This window comes from Bufo gargarizans, chromosome 6, assembly GCF_014858855.1.
Source record: "Bufo gargarizans isolate SCDJY-AF-19 chromosome 6, ASM1485885v1, whole genome shotgun sequence".
NCBI lineage: Eukaryota > Metazoa > Chordata > Amphibia > Anura > Bufonidae > Bufo > Bufo gargarizans.
In genome coordinates this window covers 26,817,831-26,836,328 of record NC_058085.1, presented here as the reverse complement: position 1 = coordinate 26,836,328, position 18,498 = coordinate 26,817,831, and the positions used below count along the sequence as shown (strand labels likewise).

Genomic DNA, 18,498 nt, shown 5'->3' with positions numbered 1-18,498 from the left:
GAGAAATATAAATTTTGAAAATTGCAAATTTTTCAAAATGTTTGGTAAATTTGGAATTTTTTCATGAATAAAGGTGAAATATATTGACTCAAATTTATGACTATCATGAAGTACAATTTGTCATGAGAAAACAATCTCAGAATGGCTTGGATAAATAAAAGTGTTCCAAAGCTATTACCACATAAAGTGACGTATGTCAGATTTGTAAATTTTGACCTGGACACTGGGGTATCAATGACCCTTGGTCATGAAAGGGTTAAGGGGAAGTGTCCAAAACCATCCATAAGAAAAGTATTGTCATTACTTCTTGAAATATTGTCAGGTGTAAGACATCCTATTAAAAACCCAAACAAAACTGTAATTGCGCCCATGGAACAGCCCGAATATTAGAGATCCTCTAAATAAAACATATCATCTCCGTATCACCATACAATAATAGGAATGGGAATAGTCATAGGAAACAAAATGATCAAAAATTAAACATATCCAATAAATATATTTTATATTATGTCATCCTCAATTGTAAAACTAAACAATCCAGAGCTGGTGGGACATACAATAAAAAATTATTAATGTGAGATGAGTGAACCATATGACTTATACAAATACAGGGGTGGCGAGGACCCCACTTGTTGGGTTTATCTACAGGTACATTTTGGTCAGGGTGTGCAGATTAAGATGATATACCTTTAGGAGGGCGAGTAATGGCTTCTATGTAATGAGGCAATCTGAGCCCAGGTCACCAGTTGGGAGAACTTGCACATCACTGATGACATTGGTGTCCAGTAAGACCAGAGCTGACTGTTCCCTGACAAGCCCATATTTCATGTAATGTCCATTTCTTTTTAATGTTACAAATACTTATAGGGGAGGTCAGAGGCCAGACGAAGTGCAGAGTTGCGCAAAACGCCCGTCGCCGCTTTCTTGTCCGTGCACACATGCTCCTGCCTACCGCTTCTTCCCAAGAATAAAGGATATCTTTTTCAGCAATGGCAAGTGCCGCCCTTCTTTAGTTTTTTCTCATCGATTTTTCATTACTTGGGACTTATTACTACAGGGCTGAGCACCGCACACACTGGCTGACCGTACTGACAGGACCGCTCTGGTTCCCTTGCACCCCCACGCAACACTCAGCAGTGCTGCCACCGTTTCTTTTCTCTAATTTTTACTTATAAGGGGTAGAACAGACCGGGGATGGAATAGGTAGATTGCTATCTTTTTTATCAGGCCCTGGTTTTGTGCTTCACCAGGTATGGTTGAAAGATACACTACTCCCATACATTTATGATGTGTCACCCAGACAGACATACTCTTATGAGTGGTGGCCCCTCTCCCACTACCCCTGTGCTGTCCTCATGCGCAGTGGATAGCCCGCAGACATCCTGTCTGTCATTCCACTTGACTGCAAGTAGCTGGCCATTTACAAGTGTCAATGATGCCCCTTTTTCCACATGTCTGGACACCAGTTCTTGTGGGTACCCAGCTCTATTTGTGGACATTCACATAGGTCCCTGTATTTACAGTTTTACAGGAATGGAGGGGCCCCATACCGATCACAGGCTGGGTGGTACCTTTGGGAAACTATTTTTATTTATTTTTTTCCTCTCACCAATCATTTGTGTTTAGAGGTAATTTTTTGACGGGAAATGACAAAGGTGTCTCCCAAAAGATAATAAGATGATGTACAAGAGGCATTATTGTGGAAAATTCAGCTTTTATTTACATTTGAGCAAAAAATACAAGATGTTCCGCACTGTGGAAAATTACGTGATCGGAAGCCAAAAGTGACACCTGTGCTGGCCAGGAGGATAGTTAGAGAGGTGAAAAAAATCCAAGGATCACCACCAAGGCCATCCTGGTGAATCTGGGCTCTGCTGGTGGCAATGTCTCAAGGCAGACAATCCAACGGACACTGCACACTGCTGGGTTCCACTTCTCCAGATAAGGCACACAAAAGCTTGCTTGGCCTTTGCAAAAGCTCATCTGGACAAAGAAGACGACTTCTGGTCTTCTGTGTTATGGTCAGATGAATCAAAAATTGAATTGTTTGGTCACAATGATGTTTCCTTCATTTGGCGTAAAAAAGGAGAAGCCTTCAACCCAAAGAACATCACCCCCACTGTCAAACATGGTGGTGGTAACCTAATGCTTTGGGGTAGTTTTTCAGCCAATGGACCAGGGAACCTAATCACAGTAAACGGCACCATGAAAAAAAGAGCAATACATGAGGATTCTCAACGACAACATGAGGCAGTCTGCAGAGAAACTTGGCCTTGCGCACCAGTGGACATTTCAGCATGACAATGACCCAAAACACACAGCAAAAGTGGTGAAGAAATGGTTAGCAGACAACAACATTAATGTTTTAGAGTGGCCCAGCCAGAGTCCAGACTTGAATCCAATTGAGAATCTGTGGAGGGAGCTAAAGATCAGGGTGATGGCAAGAGACCCTCCAACCTGAAAGATTTGGAGCTCATTTCTAAAGATGAATGGGCAAAAATACCTGTGGAGACATGCAAAAAGCTGGTCTGCAATTATAGGAAGCATTTGATTGCTGTAATAGCCAATAAAGGCTTTTCTATTGATTTATTGAGAAAGGTATGAATAATTTTGGACTGGACACTTTTTGCTGAAATGTAAATAAAAGCTGAGATATGTTTTTTTTCCCCCACAATAATCCCTATTATCTTTTGGGAGACAACTATGTCATTTCCCGTCAAAAAATTACTTACTGGTTGAATAAAAGTAACTTTAAATCAAAATTTGCCAGGAGTATGAATAATTATGGGCAGCACTGTGTGTATATATATATATTTATTGTGGTGATCCGCCGCTCTGGTAGGCAGTGGTAGCGAGTGCAGTATAGAGGCAACACAGACCGATCTTGGTGTAAAACACGATGCTTTGTTTATTCACACGGTGCATACAAGTGAAAGACGGTGCAGTTCATAGGGAGGGTGCTCACACACAACAGAAAAATAATAGTTCAAAACACAGCAAGTCCCTGCTGCAGGCTACTTGAGGCCTGTTTCAGTCACATAAAGCAAAGTATATTTAAAGCCAGGAGTAATGTCACCTTTTTCTCCTTGGTGAAGTAAGTCCATGGGTCCTGCTTCTAGCCACAGGACACGGATCCCTCCTGGCTTCAGCTGCGGGATCCCACACACTCCTTTACAGGCCTCAGCACACAGCCCAGCTCACCTCCACTTTTTACTCTCACAGCCAGAGAACACAGAAGCTCCACATTGCACACCACACCCTTGTTTCTGGTTGGGTTTTAACCCTTCCCTGCAAAACCTGGCCTGGACCGTGGGGAGACAGGCACCCGCCCGCATATCTGCCTGCTCCCAGTAAGAGCCGACCCGGATCCACTGTGTTAACAGCATAACTGCTGCAAAATGCACTTTTCCGGCTCTTACTCCACCAGGGCCAGGACCCCCGGTGGCACGTATCTCCCGTCTAGCACCACCCCAGGTACTCTCCTAATATATATATACATATATGTATATGTATATATATATATATTTTAACACACACACACTCACCTAAAGAATTATTAGGAACACCATACTAATACGGTGTTGGACCCCCTTTTGCCTTCAGAGCTGCCTTAATTCTACGTGGCATTGATTCAACAAGGTATTGATAGCATTCTTTAGAAATGTTGGCCCATATTGATAGGATAGCATCTTGCAGTTGATGGAGATATGAGGGATGCACATCCAGGGCACGAAGCTCCCGTTCCACCACATCCCAAATATGCTCTATTGGGTTGAGATCTGGTGACTGTGGGGGCCATTTTAGTACTGTGAACTCATTGTCATGTTCAAGAAACCAATTTGAAATGATTCGAGCTTTGTGACATGGTGCATTATCCTGCTGGAAGTAGCCATCAGAGGATGGGTACCATCAGACTAGGCAACATTTTTCCAGTCTTCAACAGTCCAATTTTGGCGAGCTCGTGCAAATTATAGCCTCTTTTTCCTATTTGTAGTGGAGATGAGTGGTACCCGGTGGAGTCTTCTCCTGTTGTAGTCCACCTTTCTTTCCCATTCTGACATTCAGTTTGGAGTTTAGGAGATTGTCTTGACCAGGACCACAACCCTACATGCATTGAAGCAACTGCCATGTGATTGGTTGACTAGATAATCGCATTAATGAGAAATAGAACAGGTGTTCCTAATAATTCTTTAGGTGAGTGTGTATATATATATATATGTATATATATATATATATATATATATATATATATATATACACGTGTGTGTGTGTGTGTGTGTGTGTGTGTGTATGTCTGCTAAAGGAATCCGCACCGTCACATTTACAATCACTAAATTTGGAACACAGGTACATCAGGTGTCCGGGAAGGTTTTAGACCGGGTCTCAGCTCTCTAGCACTTACCGTTGCTGAGATATTACCCAAAAAATGCAAATATGGCACATCACATGACCTACATTAGCCAATAGAAGGCTGCAGGTCTTTCTCTTCATATCCCAACTGTCATACACATGGTCACATGTCCTTTATCAGCCAATAGACACTCGCAGGTCCTTAACATACACACAGTTTTACACCAGGTTTCCATAACAACGCAGCCATTTTTCTTCACTGTTGTAGGTCAGCTTTAAAAAAGAGCAGGGCGCTGTGGATGACACTGTTAAGGTAGTAGAGTGCTGTGGTAGTCACAGTTCAGGGGGCAGGTAGGGTGGCCATTCAGACCACCCTAAAAAGACAGACTTAACACACCGCCCCCAGGTCCTGCTAAGCCACGCCTCCTCCTCAGCCGACAGGGATTGAAAAAATGAAGTTAAAAATCAACTTCTGTCAGCTGCAGGGGTGGGAGGGACTGTAATATTCTCCCTGCAGCACACACTCAGACACCACAGTGCTGCTGTCTGAGAGTGAGCTATTCAAAAGGACATTAGGACATTCCTGTGTCCGTCCAGGCCCTGCCCCAGACGGAGGACAGGGAGTCTGAAAGTTGTACTGTCCAGCCTAAAACTGGACCTCTGGCCACCCTAGGGGCAGGCTGCTGTGGAGGTCACAGTTAAGATAATGGTCCAGTATGGAGGTCAGTGTTAACGAGCAGATTGCTATAAAGGCCACTGTGGAGGTTCCTGTAAAGGGGGTGTTGTGCTGTGAAACTTACTGTTAAAGGGTTAGGCTGCTGTAAAGGTCAAAGTTAAGGGGGTGGGCTGCTGTGGAGGTCCCATTTTAAGGGATTGGGCACTGTGGGGGGGGCAGTGTTAAAAAGCGGGGTGCTGTAGATGTCACTGTTATAGTGGATAGTGTCGATATCTTTGAACGACACACACAAACATTAAATAAAATAGATTAAATATACCCGGGTCCTTCAGCTAGTAATAAAAGTTGTCCCAATCCTTGCTCCAAGCCCTCAGCTACCTCTGGTAACTGAAATCAAGGTGCTGTTTTAGCTCCCTGTAAAAAGGAGTGTCTGATGAAATAAAGCCAGTGACTACCAAGAAAACAAGTGTTGGTGGTCACTAAAGGGTTAAGCATGAAGATGGCTTCTTTTATATGTGAGTATTTTCATGTCTAACTAGAGATGATTTTTTCTTAAAACATTTCCCACATTCTGAACATGAAAATGGCTTCTCCCCTGTGTGATTTCTCTGATGTAGAACAAGACCTGATTTCTGCTTAAAACATTTCCCACATTCTGAACATGAAAATGGCTTCTCCCCTGTGTGATTTCTCTGATGTGCAACAAGACCTGATTTATCGTTGAAACATTTCCCACATTCTGAACATGAAAATGGCTTCTCCCCTGTGTGATTTCTCTGATGTATGACAAGACCTGATTTACGGTTAAAACATTTCCCACATTCTGAACATGAATACGGCTTATCTCCTATGTGAATTCTCTGATGTTTAAGACGCGATGAATTACTGTGAAAACATTTCCCACAATCTGAACATGAAAATGGTTTCTCCCCTGTGTGAGTTCTCTGATGTACAACAAGACCTGTTTTATGGTTGAAACATTTCCCACAGTCTGAACATGAAAATGGCTTCTCCTCTGTGTGAATTCTCTGATGAATAACAAGACCTGATTGATCCTTAAAACATTTCCCACATTCTGAACATGAAAATGGCTTCTCCCCTGTGTGATTTTTCTGATGTTTATAAAGACCCGATTGATCTTTAAAACAATTCCCACATTCTGAACATGAAAATGGCTTCTCCCCTGTGTGATTTCTCTGATGTATAACAAGACCTGAATTATTCTTAAAACATTTCCCACATTCTGAACATGAAAATGGCTTCTCCCCTGTGTGATTTCTCTGATGTGTAACAAGACCTGATTGATCCTTAAAACATTTCCCACATTCTGAACATGAAAATGGCTTCTCCCCAGTGTGAATTCTCTCATGTATGACAATCTGAGATTTAAATCTAAAACATTTTCCACATTCTGAACATGAAAATGGCTTCTCCCCAGTGTGAATTCTCTCATGTATAACAATCTGAGATTTAAATCTAAAACATTTTCCACATTCTGAACATGAAAATGGCTTCCCTCTTATGTGAGCTGTTTGATGTTTAACACCTCTTCGGCGAATTTTACTCTGTGCTACAGTCTGTGATGAATCAGAAGATCGGACCTGTTTAAAAGAATCAGATGATGAATTGTGGCTGTGATTGGATGAGGGTATATCTTGTATATTGGCATGCTCTTCAAATGTATCTCGTGTGATGCCACATTCATTTACTTCAAAATCTGAAGATATCAGATGTTTCTCTAAGTTCCTGGTACAGTTATCTGCCAAGAAAAAAACAGATTTTATTATTGATGAATAATGTACCATAAAATTGTATTGAAATTTGATAACTTTTCCATATAAAAAAAATCCAAAGAAAGAATAAGGCATGGCGTAAAATTCAAGTATGAATTGACTAAAACAGTGGTGGCCAAACAGACCACAATCTAATAGTAGACCAAGAAGCATAACTACAAATGGTTGGCCCCCATCTTGAGCAACTTCCATGCAACCCCCACCCAATCAGTCATTTATAAATAAAACATTTCTTAGTGCTGGACACAGTGAAATTCCTTCTTAGTGCCCTCTTCACAGTACAGATGCTCCCTAAGTGTCCCCACTCAGTAGAATGTCCACACAGTAGTTATGTCCCCTTTGTGTCCCCCTGCAGTAGTTATGTCCCCTTTGTGCACCTCCTGCAGTAGTGCGGTCCTTTAGTGCCCCCTTTACATCAATGAAGCTCCTGTACTATGAATAAAACTAATAAAGTAATACTGAACATATGATGCTTTTCCCAGCAACAAACATGATGTGAATCCAGAGAAAAAAAAAAATAAGAAGTCTGGTTTGAGAGCTGCACTTATACAAGCAGGCAAACAATGCAAGTTTGTGAGCGTTCGCGTGTTTGATTTCAAGTGTGTGTTTTTATTAAGTGTGTGACTTTATATTACGAGAAGGAGTATCTTTCACAGCTAAATTATTTGTGTACATTGTTGAGTGGCTTGCTTTTGCTGCAAGGTTTATTGCATAGCAGCTGAGAGTATACTGGGATTACATTTTTTTTTTCTTTCTTTCTATTGCTTCTCCAGGATGTTGCACAGGTCAGCAATTAAGGTGTGGTGTCACAGTCTCACCTGTGACAGGTGTTATAAGATCTGAGAGACTGGCTGCACGTGATGTGGTTTGACAGCCTCTTTTGATATTCATGTGTCAGTGTTGTTGATGGTAATGACCACACCTCTTGTCTCAGGTATAGCTTAGTGGTCATTACTACTCCCTTATTTAGTCTGGCTTCACACATCACTCCATTTTGGTTGTGGAAAGTGTTGGTGTCTGGATCTCGGCAGGTTCCTGGTTTTCCATTTACTACAGAGTTAAGTGTCTTTTTCCTTTTTTGTATTTTGTTGTTATTTCCCTGTCTTTTGAAATAGACAGCCCTAATGGGCCTGGACACACAAACACTAAATGGTAACAAAGGTAGGAAGCAAACAAAAGGAACATTCTCACCCATCAGATGCTGTAGACGTGGATGGTGTAGTCACTTGGGTAGATGCAACCTTCCATACGATAGACTGTATTGATGTGTTACCATATGGAAAAGATGCCAACGTATAAACCTCAGCAAAGACAGGAGACGGGAGCAAGAAATCCCTAGTACACCCTGGTTAAGGGGCAGGGACTAAATCACCCTACCTGCCTATACGAGGTACTTGCCTCGCAAGGAGCGCCCCCGTCCGGATACCTATCCCTATTTCCGTTTTTAGATACATTATTAAATGTTAAGTTTTACCCCTTTGTCCCCTAGGGGACTTATTGGGAGTAATTTGTAAAGTCTACTCACTTGGCTTTATAGATTTTTATTCCCTGTCTTTTGGTATTAGGCCTGAGGTAGACTCTTGTTCCTTCAGCTGGGAAGGAACAGGTCGTCTGTGGTCCTGACACTATCTCCAGGGACTTACAGGGAGAGTCAGGCTTCTAGGCTCCTGCGAATGAACATTCTTAATATTGAGGTCTGTTCATTCTGATAGCAGTCAGGGCCTAGGTTAGGATTTCATTAGGTGGTGACCTTTTCCCTTTCCCTATTTTTCCGGCCTGATACCTTCTCCCTCCCTCGTGTTTGGTGTGGAGTTCCCCTTTAACACCACGCCGTGACATTGTCAACCGCCAAAACCGCCATTTTGTTTGTCTTTGCGGCGATGGATTAGATCTCTGCACTGTTCGGACAACTACAGGGATTGTCTTTGGAGGTAGCTGACCTCCGCAAAACCAACTCACAGATCCAGAGACCACAGGAGGCCGATTCTGGCAGTGGGAACCAGGCCTGCCTTGAAACTAATGTTGCTCTCCCAGACAGATTTTCAGGGGGCAGTGACAATTTCATTCTGTTTAGAGAGTCGTGCAAATTATATTTTAAGCTACGTCCTCACTCTTCTGGTGATGATAGTCAAAGAGTGGGTATAATCAGGTCGTTGCTTAAAGGAGATGCTTGGGCTTTTTTTTTGCCGCCCGGATCGCAGTCCCTCCGGTCAGTAAATGAGTTTTTCAGAGCTCTGGGTCTGATCTACGACGACCCGGATTGGATTTGCCTGGCCGAGACCAAGTTGCGTGGCTTACGGCAGGGAAATTGGTCTGAGGAGATCTATTGCTATGAATTTAGGAGAGGGGCTATGGATACGGAGTGGAATGATCCAGCTCTCCGTAGTCAATTCTGTCAGGGATTATCCGAGAGGCTGAAAGACGCATTGGCCTTGCACGAAAATCTTGAGTCATTGGAGGCGGCTACGTCATTTGCTGTAAGTATTGATAAACATCTGAGAGAGATCTAAGGTTCCTCACTCTCAGGATGTACTATCATATGAGGTGGCAGCTTCCTCTGACATTGTGGATGGAAAGACACTCGAGTTTATGTCTGGTGACGAACCCATACAGTTAGGGAGAGCTACTTCTGGACCTGCTGACAAGAATTTTAGTCATAAGAAGGGAGTCATCTTTTTCTGTGGAAAAAGGGGACATTTTGTTAATGTATGTCCTAATGTTCAGCATCATGGTGAAAACTAAAAAAAACAAAAACTTTTAATGCCCATCTTACTCTTAATGGTGTGGTTGCGGAGTCAGAGAACTTACTTTCATCATTTACCGGTAGTACCTGATTTCTCCTGTCTGCTGAGTTTCTGCTAGACTCCAAAACTGTGAGAACTGAGGCCTGTATTGACAGTGGGGCAGGGGTTAACATAGTTGATGGTCAGTTCGTCCGTATGCATGGATTGACAGCAAGTGCATTAGAGAAAAATATTTCGGTGTTTGCAATGGACTCTGCTCCACTTACTCAGAAATGATTGTCACAGATTGTGCAGGACATTAGTTTGAGAGTGGGTGATTTTCATCAGGAATTCATTTTGTATTTTGTGTTGGAGGGTCTGCCTGCTCCAATGGTTTTGGGCTTGCCATGGTTAAGTAACCATAATCCTACCATCGATTGGCAAGCGAGACAGATTCTCGATTGGAGTGATTATTGCATAGACAACTGCTTAATACATCTCTGTCTTAATGTAGTCTTGCTTTTATATGTCTCCGTGTCAACAGTGGGGTCCTCCGGTGTCTCATGCCATAGCGTTTCATTTCATTTAAATGTCAATGGATAGAGCGCGCTGTCACTGATGCTCCCTGAGCCTGCAGGACAGCTTGAATACCTTTGGAACTTGTATGGGACTGCTTATCCACCATCCGGACTATCCTGCGTTGACACCTTTCATAAATTTTTTCTTCCGTCAATGCCCAGGGAAATTAGCTACAGTGCCATGGGTTACAAACTTCTTGATAACGTTGCACACTGTAGACAAAGGCACAGTTTTCAGGCCCGATACCTTCTCCCTCCCTCTTGTGTTTGGTGTGGAGTTCCCCTCTCACACCACGCCGTGACATGTGGCTATATAATAAGGAGACGTTAAATAGCCAGTCTTCAGGGCAGTTCAGTCCTTCGAATCCAGAAAAAAAAAAGCAGTCTTGTTTGAAAGCTGCACTTAAGCAGACAAACAACGCGAGTTTGTGAGTGTTCACGCATTTTATTTCCAGTGTATGTTTGTACTAAGTGTGTGACTTTAGATTATGTGACTTCAGATTCAGGGACTTCTGGAGGGGACTACAGTAAGATAGAATCTTATCACTGCACTATATTGTATTTTTTCTCTTTTCTTGCGTAATCCCCATTTAATATGTGTTCCATTATTGACAGCTCAGTCCAGTGCACATCTGGTCTAATGTATGCAGCCTGGAACAGCTGTTTGAGGGTGCATATATTTGTTCAAAATGTGGGCAAATTGCCCGTTTGGAATCGCAAATCAAGTATCTAACAGGGCGAGTTTCAACACTGAGATGTGTTGACAATTTGGAAAAAAGTTTGCTGCTCACTGAGCAAGCACTCTATGGGATAGATGTGGGGGAGGGTGGTAGCGAGGAGGCTGAGGAAAGTGAGGTAGCTAGCTGGAAAACAGTTAGAAAGCAGGGTAGAGGGAAGAGTGCCAGGCAAGCTAGCCCTGATCTGACACACCCCAACAAGTTTGCAAAGTTGGCAAATGAGGGGGATGTCAGTTCAGGGAGAGCACTGCTGCAGGCGGACACTTCCTCTGCCAGTCAGGGTAATGTCGGCTCAAGTTAGCAGAGGACCAGGAGAGCAGGGCAGGCCAGACAATTATTAGGGGTACATATCGGGCAATCTGTAACAAAGACCGGGATCGTCGAACGGTGTGTTGTCTTCCTGGCGCTTAATTTCGTCACATCGTGGATCGGGTTGACAGATTACTGGAAAGGTCTGGAGAATATCCAGCAGTCATGATCCATATCAGAACCAATGACAAAGTTAGAGGTAGGTGGAGCATCCTTAAAAATGATTTTATGGATTCAGGTCAAAAGCTTAGGGGTAAGGACCTCAAAGGTAGTGTTTTCCAAAATACTGCCTGTACCACGAGCCACACAAGAAATGCAGTGGGAGATCAGGGAGGTTAACAAGTGGCTCAAGAACTGGTGTAGGAAGGAAGGCGTTTGTGTTCCTGGAGAACTGGGCCGACTTCTCTGTTGGCTACAGGCTCTATTGTAGGGATGGGCTGCACCTCAATGAGGAAGGGGCAGCTGTGTTGGAGGAGACGATGGCTAGAAGGTTGGAGGAGTGTTTAAACTAGGGACTGGGGAGGGGAGAGTGATTACATTATAGGAGGGGAAGATAGTGCAGATAGAGACCAGGGGCAAGCTAATGGGACCAGGGGAGGAATGGAATAAGGGACTAGAACAGTTCAGAAGGAAAGACGTAGGGTAAAAAAAATACATAAACCTCTTAATTGTATGTATACTAATGCCAGAAGCCTGACTAATAAAACTGGGGAACTGGAATTAGTGATGTGTGAGGAGGACTATGATATAGTGGGAATAATTGATACATGGTTGGATGATAGCTATGACAGTGGGAATAACTGAGACATGGCTGGATGATAGCCATGACTGGGCAATTAATGTATGGGGTTACAGTCTGTTTAGAAACGATCGCAAAAAACGGAGAGGGGAAGGGATCTACCTTTATGTAAAGTCCTGTCTAAAGCCCACAGTCTGAGACAATATAAGTGAGGGACATGGACATGTGAAGTCACTGTGGGTAGAAATACATGGAGGAAAAAAACTATAATAAAATACTAATAGGAGTTTATTATAAACCACCTAATATACCAGAGTCCACAGAAAATCTACTACTAAACGAGAGACCAGGCAGCAGATCATAATGAGGTCGTTATTATGGGGGACTTCAACTACCCAGATATAGACTGGGAAACTGAAACCTGTACATAAAGGAAACAGGTTCTTGGAAATAACCAAAGACAATTACCTTTCCCAACTGGTTCAGGACCCGACTAGAGGGACGGCCATACTGGACTTAGTATTAACCAATTGACCTGACAGAACAACAGATGTGCAGGTTGGGGGGCACCTGGGAAATAGTGACCATAAAGTAATAACCTTCAAATTGTCGTTCAAAAGAGCATTTCTTCAGAGAGGAACAAAAATAACAAACTTCAAAAAAAGCTACATTTAGCCATAAGCCTAACTAACTAGGACAAAGTCCTCAAAAATAAAAATACAGCCACAAAATTGGATATTTTTAAAAGCATTCTAAAATTTGAATTGTTAGAGGTACATACCCTATGGGGATAAAAGGTTAAGGAACAAGAAAAGAAAAAAACTGTGGATAAATAGAACTTAAAAAAAAAAAAAAAGCAATAAATGACAAAAAGAAAGGATTTAAAAAAATCACTAAAAACAGAAGGAAGAAGCCATGAAAAACTATAGGAAAAAAAATAGAATATGTAAAAGACAAATAAAAGCAGCCAAACTAGAGACCAAGAGATTGATTGCCAAAGAGAGCAAAACTAACCCTAAAATGTTCTTCAATTATATAAATGATAAAAAGTATAAATCTAAGGTGTCGGCCCTTTACAGAGTAATGAGGGGGAAGTTGTAGAGATCTATGAGGATAAAGCTATGCGATTAAATATTTTTTTTCTCCACTGTATTCGCTGAAAAAAAAAGATGTCAGATGAAATGCAGAATGTAAACGTAAATTCCTCATTAAAAGTGTCCTGTCTGACCCAGGAAGAAGTACAGCGGCGTCTTAAAAAGATTAAGATAGACAAATCCCCAGGAACAGATGGCATACACCTCCGTATGCTAAGAGAATTAAGTAATGTCTTAGACAGACCCTTATTTCTGATATTTAAGGACTCTATACTGACAGGGATTGTTCCACGGGATTGGCGCATAGCAAATGTGGTGCCAATATTCAAAAAGGGTCCAAAAACAGAGCCTGGAAACTATAGGCCGATAAGTTTAACATCTGTCGTGGGTAAATGGTTTGTAGGTTTTCTAAGAGCTGCTATCTTGGACTATCTCAATGAAAATAAGCAAATAATGCTATATCAGCATGGCCTCATGAAGTAGAATTATTGGTCTACTTAAAGATGGCCTAGGCCATAAAAAGATTTCCAACACCCTGAAACTGAGCTGCAGCACGTTGGCCAAGACCATACACTGGTTTAAGAAGACGAGTTCCACTCAGAACAGGCCTCGTCATGGTCGACCAAAGAAGTTGAGTGCACATGCTCATTGTCATATCCAGAGGTTGTCTTTTCAAAATAGACATATGTTGGAGGAGTGGAAGAGGATTCAAGTGGCAACCTGAGAAGCTCTAGTGAACTCCATGCCCAAGAGAATTAAGGCAGTACTGGAAAATCATGGTGGCCACACAAAATATTGACACTTTTGGAACAATTTTGCCATTTTCACTTAGGGGTGTAATCACTTTTGTTTGCCAGCAGTTTAGACATTCATGGCTGTGTGTTGAGTTATTTTGAGGGCACGCCAAATTTACACCATTATACAAGCTGTACACTGACTACATTGTTTCAAAGTGTTAGATCTTCAGTGTTGTCCCTTGAAAAGATAAAAAAATATTTACAAAAATGTGAGGGGTGGACTCACTTTTGTGAGATACTGTAGGTACCAGCAGCAGATCTTGATGATTTGCTTGCCAAAATGCATTCAGCATAGAAACATACATAGAAACATAGAATGTGTCAACAGATAAGAACCATTTGGCCCATCTAGTCTGCCCAATGCAGTATGGGCAGCATGGCAGAACATTCAGCATGGCAAAACATTCCTCAGACAATCATTAGTATCCTCACTGGTAGGATGCCAAGGCGTGTAAGTGAATGTATTTATGCACGTGGCTCTCATACTCAATACTGAATAAAGCGAGATGTTTTGCATATTTTGTTTCTGTTTTTATCATTTGCAAATCATTAAAGGGGTTCGCCAATATTTTCCTCAGCATAGGTCTTCAATAGGAGATCAGCAGAGGTCCGGTCCCTGCACCCCCACCAATCAGCTGTCTGAGGAAAGCCTCAGTGCTCACCGGAGCTCCAGTTATTACAAAGCCTCCTCACAGCTTACCAAGCACAGCGCCGTCTGTTGAACAGTAGCTGTGCTTGGCATTGCAGCTCAGACCCATTCACTCGAATAGGACTAATCTGTGCCTAGGCCATATGACCGATAAGCATCATATTGCATGGCCAGGAAGAGGTCTAAGACCATGCAGAGTCCTCTACATACATCTGACCAACAAGGATGCCTGGAGTTGAATCTGCCTCAGATCTGATATTAATGACCTCTCCTGAGGATGGACTATATATATATATATCATATACATACTGTATATCACCTATAACGCTGTCACATTTCCATCCATATTTAATTTGAATTTTAGCTGAATCAGTGAATATAACACGGAAAAAACGGACAGAAGACAGATCCTAAAAATGTAACATAAAATTGTATCATCCAGTGAAGGAGTAGAATCTGAGTCTTCTCTACTTTACTTGGTGGCTACTACTCACCTGGGCGGTTATCTGTAGGAATGTCCTCTGTACTCTGCTCATCGCCCCTCACATATGTCTCTGTAGGATTAATATTGTTCAGATCTTCACCCGGATTCACAAGCTGTGAAAGAAATATTGTAGAAGTCATCAGACGGTTGGAGAAGTCGTGTGGAAGGCTTTATATGACCTGAAAAGACGACCAAAAATGACCGGACAGCAGGACTTATCTGACCCAAATATCTGCAGGTCTCCTGTATAAATCCAATCTGATTGCTCCATTATTCCAACCAGTTTACAATGCAGGGAGAGCAGCCCTTATATTCCATCCCTAACATTACATTGTGTGTATATAACATTACATTGTTTGTGCACCTGTTGCCCTTGCTGGCCGTCCCAGGGCTGTGAAGCCGGTAAGTCAAAGTTATTTCGGTCCATAGCTTGTTTACCTCCTTGGAATGGGCATAATCATCTGCTCTGCTGCAGCCAATGACTGGATTCAGAGGTAACATGTCCACAAGAAACACATCACCACTAAAGCCACTCATTGGCAGCAGTAAAGCAGGTGACCATGCCTGTGCCGGCGAGGGAGCAAACACCATTTACTGGAAGATGGACACACAGGAGCTGGCACACATAACCAGAGCTAAGGGTGGCAGGTACGTATGACTCTTTCCATAGTAGAGGCTGCGGGCACATGTAAAAAGTTACTTATTCCTGAACAAACCCTTTAATGCTGTCTTCCTGTTCTATCTAGAAGTTTTGGGATGACTGCAGGCATGAAGATACTGTACCTAGTATAAGGGACAGGGGAGAACACAGGAGAGGTGAGAACTGATTATCTATTACCACTAGAACACCCTGCTTATCACTGTATATAGTATGACAGGAAAGGCGATAACTGATTATCTATTATATTACCACTAGAACACACTGCTTATCATTGTTTACTGCAAAAGGACAGGGGAGAACAGATTATCATCACTAGATCATCCTGATTATCACTGTCTATAGTATAAATACACAGTGGTGTAACTAGAGTTCTACAGGCCCCAGGGGAAATTTTGGATAGGGCCCCCACTCTCCCCATTATATGTCTGAATGGGTTGGAGTACACTGCCGCTGATCACTACACAAACCTGCAACGTCTAAACCCCTATAGCTATAAACAGCCTGTAAGGCTTCCTACGGTGTCCTAGTAGTTAACCCCTTAAGGACACAGCCTTATTTCACCTTAAGGACCAGGCCATTTTTTGCAAACCTGACCAGTTTCACTTTATGTGGTGATAACTTTAAAATGCTTTTACCTAGGTCATTCTGAGATAGTGTTTTCATCACATATTGTACTTCATAACACTGGTAAAATAAAGTTAAAAAAAAATCATTTTTATTTATAAAAAAATACCAAATATGCCAAAATTTGGGAAAAAATTGCAAATTTCCAAGTTTCAATTTCTCTACTTCCATGATACATAGTAATACCTCCAAAAATAGTTATTAGTTTACATTCCCCATATGTTTACTTCATGTCTGGATCATTTTGGGAATGCCATTTTATTTTTTGTGGACGTTACAAGGCATAAAAGTTTAGATGCAAATCTTGAAAATTTTCAGAAATTTTCAAAAACCCACTTTTTAGGGACCAGTTCAGGTCTGAAGTCACTTTGTGAGGCTTACATAATAGAAATCACCCAAAAGTGACCCCATTCTAGAAACTACACCCCTCAAGGTATTCAAAACTGATTTTACAAACATCATTAACCCTTTAGGTGTTCCCCAAGAGTTGATGGCAAATGGAGATGAAATTTCAGAATTTCTATTTTTTGCCAAATTTTCCATTTTAATAAATTTTTTCCCACTAACAAAGCAAGGGTTAACAGCCAAACGAAACTCTATATTTATTGCCCTGACTCTGCGGTTTACAGAAACACGTCAGGGGTAGAGGGAAAGGAGCGCCGTGTGGTTTTTGGAAGGCAGATTTCGCTGGACTGGTTTATTTACACCATGTCCCATTTGAAGCCCCCTGATCAGTGGCGTACATATAGGGGTCGCAGGGGTCGCAGTTGCGACCGGGCCCGGCACCCCAGCTGCGTCTGGCATCCGATTCCCAGTTAAGTTGCCCCCGCCCTCCTCCTTGCGGTCAGCGCCGGCGCCGGGCCCGTGAACTCCCGCGAGACCTATGTGAACTCCTGTGCAGGTCTTGCGGGAACATGCGCGCACGGCGCGCGCCTGAACTCAGATGGGACAGAGAGGATGAGAAGAGGACCGCCGAGGCGCCGACCGACCAGAAGAACAGAAGAACTGAAGTTCCCCTGCCCTGCCAACCGGTAACTCGACGGTAAGTAAGTACCAGTCCCAGGCTGGAACTCGTCGTCTCTGGCAGGAAAAGCCTGCAACAGGACACACTGAGGCCCCCAGCCCCCCAGGCAGATGACGGGGGGGGGGGGGGGGGGTAGCGGACTGTTTACAGACAGTCACTGGCAATCTCTGGCAGGAAAAGCCCACAGCAACAGGGCACACTGAGGCCCCCCAGGCATCCCCCCTGGCAGATGACCGGGGGGGGGAGGGTTTACAGACTACAGTCTACCTCGTCTCTGGCAGGAAAAGCCCGCAACAGGGCACACTGAGGCCCCCAGGCATCCCCCCTGGCAGATGACGGGGGAGGGTTTACAGACTACAGTCACTGCCACTAGTCTCTGGCAGGAAAAGCACACAACAGGGCACACTGAGGCCCCCAGGCATCCCCCCTGGCAGATGACCGGGGCAGGGGGGAGGGTTTACAGTCACTGGCACTCGTCTCTGGCAGGAAAAGCCTGCAACAGGGCACACCGAGTCTGACTGTAAACCCTACCCCCCTCCCCGGTCACCTGCCAGGGGGGATGCCTGGGGGCCTCAGTGTGCCCTGTTGCGGGCTTTTCCTGCCAGAAACCAGTGACTGTGACTGTAAACCCTCCCCCCCCCCTCCCATCTGCCAGGGGCCATCTGCCTTGCTTTGATGAGATTGCCAGATTGGGGCCTGGGCTGATCTGATCATCTGAGGGGGTCTTTGCTTTCAAAGACGGTCTTTGCTTTCAAAGACCCCCTCAGATGATCAGATCAGCCCAGGCCCCAATCTGGCAATCCCATCAATAAATTCAGGCTACCCCTCCAGGGCCCCACTGCTGCAGGTCATTGTTCCCAGCAGCAGGCCAGGGCCCCCTACTCAAGTAGTCAGACTCTGTAAAGCAGCTGGCCTGCTGCTGAGAACAATGACCTGCAGCAGTGGGGCCCTGGGGGGCAGCCTGAATTTATTGATGTGATTGCCAGATTGGGCCTGGGCTGATCTGATCATCTGAGGGGGTCTTGAAAGCAAAGACCCCCTCAGATGATCAGATCAGCCCAGGCCCCAATCTGGCAATCCCATCAAAGCAAGGCAATTCGGCTGATGATTGGAGACTAGTAGTAGTTGAACTTGTAGTTGGAATAGTAGTGAGGGCCCCAGGCCCCCCCCCCTCCCGGCCCCTGGCAGATGACCGGGGGGGGGGGTTTCAGTCACTGGCACTCTGGCAGGAAAAGCCTGCAACAGGGCACACTGACTACT

At 43.6% G+C, this 18,498-nt stretch overlaps 1 pseudogene; it reads right to left on the bottom strand.

The window, feature by feature from the left end:
• Positions 1-5,505: 5,505 nt before the first annotated feature.
• LOC122941903 overlaps positions 5,506-18,498 on the bottom strand; it is a 34,908-nt pseudogene continuing 21,915 nt past the window's right edge.